Below are 5,223 nucleotides of genomic sequence, written 5' to 3' on the forward strand. Positions count from 1 at the left end.
TTGGGACAGGACCTCAATCCCAGACCACCTTGCAGCAGATCCAGGGACACTGCACAAAAGACTAGTTTGCACTACAGGAAGGAGGATCCTTTGTATTTGGTTTCCCACTCCACTACATGTTGTGTTTTAAATGTCATTGTGACAAATTAATGTCCCCACATGGCACTCTGCAGCTTCCACAGAATCATCCTCTCACAGGAAAGGGCCCAATCCTTACTTGAGATTCGTGCACGCAAATCTCCCATATATATCAATACAAGGTGCTTTAGATGAAAGTGCCAGTTGGCTTTCTTCTAGGTTGTTTTACCTCTAATACCGGAGTCCCTGTATACCACTCCAGAAAGTCATACCTGAGTCCCTGTATGCCACTTTAAAAAAGATTGGACACAGTTAAATGTATGAGTGTGTACCATTCTAATTGAAGTTATTGATCCATACATTTGGCCAAATTGTTTCCAGACTTTTCTGTGGAATAGCCTTAGTTGTACTCGTGTTGGTATTTTTTTATATCAAATTTCCCCTGCATATATTTAAGAAGGTTGCAAGTGTGATTTACCATCATGGAAACCGTTTGAATTGAATAAAGGAGTGAATGAGGAAAGGAAAGGAAGAGACAGGACTTCAAGTGTTATTGACTATATTTGTAAAGGGAAAACTGAAATATACACTACATGACCAAAAGTATGTGGACACGCTCGTTGAAAATCTCATTCCAAAATCATGGGCATTAATCGGGAGATGGTCCTTGTTTTGCTGCTATAACAGTCTCCACTCTTCTGGGAAGGATTTCCACTAGATGTTGGAACATTGCTGCGGGGACTTGCTTCCATTCAGCCACGAGCATTAGTGAGGTCGGGTACGGCTGATGGGCGATTAGGCCTGGCTCGAAGTTGGCGTTTCAATTCATCCCAAAGGCGTTCGATGGGGTTGAGGTCAGGGCTCTGTGCAGGCCAGTCAAGTTCTTCCACACCGATCTCGACAAACCACCGGGCATTGTCATGCTGAAACAGGAAAGGACCTTCCCCAAACTGTTGCCACAAAGTTGGAAGGACAGAATCATCTAGAATGTAATTGTATTCTGTAGGCCTAAGATTTCCCTTCACTGGAACTGAGGGGCCTAGCCCGAACCATGAAAAACAGCCACAGACCATTATTCCTCCTCCACCACCAAACTTTACAGTTGGCACTATGCATTCAGGCAGGTAGCGTTTTGCTGGCATCCGCCAAACCCAGATTTGTCCGTCGGACTGCCAGATGGTGAAGCGTGAATCATCACTCCAGAGAACGCGTTTCCACTGCTCCAGAGTCCAATGGCGGTGAGCTTTACACCACTCCAGCTGACACTTGGCATTGTGCATGGTGATCTTAGGCTTATGTGCGGCTGCTCGGCCATGGAAACCAATTTCATGAAGCTCCCTGAACAGTTCTTGTGCTGAAGTTGCTTCCAGAGGCAGTTTGGAACTTGGTAGTGAGTGTTGCAACCACGCTTCAGCACTCGGCGGCCCCATTCTGTGAGCTTGTGTGGCCTACCACTTCGCGGCTGAGCCGTTGTTGCTCCTAGATGTTTCCACTTCACAATAACAGCACTTACAGTTGACCGGGGGAGCTCTAGCAGGGCAGAAATTTTACAAACTGACTTGTTGGAAAGGTGTCATCCTATGACAGTACCACGTTGAAAGTCACTGAGCTCTTCAGTAAGGCCATTCTACTGTCAATGTTTGTCTATGGAGATTGTATGGCTGTGTGCTCGATTTTATACACCTGTCAGCAACGGGTGTGGCAGAAATAGCCGAATACACTAATTTGAATGTTTCTCCACATACTTTTGTATATATAGTGTGTAGCAGAACTTAAGAAGGGTACCAAATGCAATTTACACAATTAAATATCAAGGTATATATATATATATATATATATATATAATATTGTTTTTGAATCCCTGTGACCACTAAGATTAGACAACTGCCAGGGCAAATAGCTTGGGTGAATTCATCAAAAGTGTAACCGTCAGAAGAACATGTCAGTTTTCCATAGCTGCCTTCAGGATCTAGGATGGCCCCTTGGTGTCCATCGGGATGACAAAGACATATATTGAGAGTAACCATAGTCGCTTAAATTAGTGGTTGACATGCACTATTCTGATTCACAGTGAAGGGTTTTGTAGAGTTGAATATCCTCAAATGTGGCATGTTTTATTGATGTTGTGCAACATCTAATGTGTCTCGAGTGTTGGTGCGATTTTTTTTCTTAAGCGGTATGTTCACCTCTAAATATTTTGTGTACAATTAAAAAAATGTATATTTACTACACTGTAAATACGTGATAATATTGTATAATTGTGCTTTTTTTGTAAAGCAGTACGTTTCTTTATAATGTCTATAATATATACATTTAATTATTCCAGTGTTAGTAAGAACAGTTTTGCGCTCGACTTAAAAGCCATGATTTGTTAACACCATCTGAAGTTATGGGTAAGAGAAGTGCTCAAGAAGGAAATATACAATGCAGAGGACAACCTATGCCTATGGGACAATCTCAATTGCATGCTCCTCTCGTCCCCTCTCCTTCTCAAAGCCCATTGGAGTAAAAGGTCAGAGGGGAGGGAATTCTGGCTTTCTCATCCAATGGGTTTTGAGAAGGAGGCGAGGGAAGAGGACGCAAGGAGTATGCAATTGAGATTCTCCCTCCCACAGGTTGGTGGCACCTTAATTGGGGAGGAGAGGCTCTTGGTAATGGCTGTAGCGGAATTCTGGAATGGTATCAACCATGTGTTTGATGCCATTCTATTTTATCCGTTCCAGACATTATTATGAGCCTTCCTCCCCTCAGCAGCGTCTGCTGGACTATGTGTCCAATGATACAGTCAAGAGACCATGTACAGCGAGGAAGTCAGCTTCGTATGAAATTACATGATTTAGTTCAGGGGTGTCAAACGTACGGCCCGCGGGCTGGATCAGGCCCGCAAACGTGTTTAATCCGGCCCGCGAGATGATTTTGGGAAAAAATTTTTTTTTACAAATGTACCGGGGCAGAGCAAGTAGGTCAAGCACGTGCAGCCAATGAGCTACTTTGTTTTGCCCGCGATATTTATTACGGCTTCTACTTTTAACATTATGTGCTTTGGCACCCTCATTGCCCCAATATGTCTCTGTCAAAAAAGAGAAAAGTGGACGCAGAGTGCAGAGTGTTCCAAGAAAAATGGTCATCCTATTTATTCACGGAATTGAATGGGAAAGCTGTATGTTTGGTGTGTTCAGAGCATGTTGCAGTGCTGAAAGAATATAACCTTCGTCGCCACTATGTGAGTCTTCATGCCGACAAATATGACAACTTTCAAGGACAGCGGAGATGAGAGAAGGTGAATGAACTGTTGGCGGGTCTGAAGAAACAGCAGTCTGTGTTTACTCACAGCCGAGACATCAGTGACGCTGCAGTGAAAGCTAGCTACCTCATTGCTAATGAAATCGCAGTGGCTTCAAAACCATTTAGTGAGGGTGAATTTGTAAAAACATGCATGATGAAGGCAGCGGAGATTGTGTGCCCTGAAAAGCGGCAGGCTTTTGCAAATATCAGCCTGACAAGAAACACAGTTGCAGACAGGATTTCCGATCTTTCAGTGGATTTGGACAGCCAGTTGAAGCAAAAAGTAAAGTCATTTATTGCGTTTTCGGTTGCAATTGATGAAAGCACGGACATTACAGATGTTGCACAACTGGCCATTTTCATCCGCGGAGTTGATGACACATTGACCGTCACCGAGGAGTTCGTGGAGTTGGTGCCGATGACAGATACAACGACAGCAGCTGATATTTTTACCGCACTCGTCGGCGCGCTGGACAGGGTCGGAGTGGACTGGTCCCGCGCTGTCAGCCTGGCTACAGATGGTGCGCCCTCAATGATCGGGAAAAAAGCAGGCGTTGTGACAAAGTTCAGAGAGAAAGTGCAATCTGCAAATGGAGGACGTGATTTTTTGACTTTTCACTGTATTTTGCACCAGGAGGCTTTGTGTTGCAAGTCATTAAAGATGGATAACGTCATGAAGGTGGTAATCCAAACTGTTAATTTCATCCGATCCAGAAGCCTGAATCACCGTCAGTTTGACAGCCTTCTCAGAGAGAAAGACCACATCTATGGCCTGCCATACCACACTGAGGTAAGATGGTTAAGCCGAGGTGCTGTGCTGAGGCGTTTCTTTGATTTACGAGAAGAAATTGAACAGTTCATGGAAGAAAAGGGCAAACCAGTGTTAGAATTCCATTCCGCAGAATGGATGCAGGACCTTGCATTTATGGTGGATGTTACAGAGCACCTGAATAACTTGAACAAACAGCTGCAAGGGCGCAACAAAGTTGTCACGCAGTATTATGACAGCATACGTTCTTTCAAGTTGAAGCTGTCATTGTGGGAGACGCAACTTGCCGGTGGTGATGCAGCTCACTTCCCCTGTCTGAAAAATGTGTGCGCGACCCAACATGTGGCAGACATGAAGCGGTTCAAAGATAAAATAACGGGACTGTTACGGGAGTTTGAGCAACGCTTTCAGATTTATGTTTTTATGTTGATGTGCTATTGTTTTTAATTGATTTTATTTGTATATTTAACCTATTCTTGACTCTGTGGTTCTTGCACTTGTTTGGGGAACAGGATTTCATTATTTTTATCTACATTTCTGCCTGAGAAATGACACCCTGATATAGTTCTGTGATCTGTGAAACAGTTCTGTTAATCACTGAGGCATTGTGTGTTTGTGTGTTCTTTTTCTTTAGAATTTTCAAATAAATGTTACGTGTTTTATGATTAATAGTGATGTTGTGCTTGTACTATTTTGGACACACTGTCCTCAGGCTCCAGCTTTATGTTGTATGTTGATCGTATTAAAACAAAGAAAACAATCTGAAGTTGTTGTTTTTAAGTTATATATACCATGATTTTTCCGGTCCGGCCCACTCGGGAATAGATTTTCCTCCATGTGGCCCCTGAGCTAAAATGAGTTTGACACCCCTGATTTAGTTAAAGAACTACTCAGAGACAATAGTGTCCTTAGTTACAATAAAATGTTACCGCATCTGCATGACCCCGCGAGACTACCGCCTCCATTGTCGTCTCCCTTCTGCACCATTATCGCGAGGTTTGATCAGCTGTTAGGTCTGTTTTTAGAGTCTAGTACTTGGATGGTCAACACGTGGGGAGGATACAGAAAGATAGACACAGCGTAGGGGAAGA

Source organism: Coregonus lavaretus, assembly GCF_964263955.1.
Source record: "Coregonus lavaretus genome assembly, chromosome: 26".
Classification (NCBI taxonomy): Eukaryota; Metazoa; Chordata; class Actinopteri; order Salmoniformes; family Salmonidae; genus Coregonus; species Coregonus lavaretus.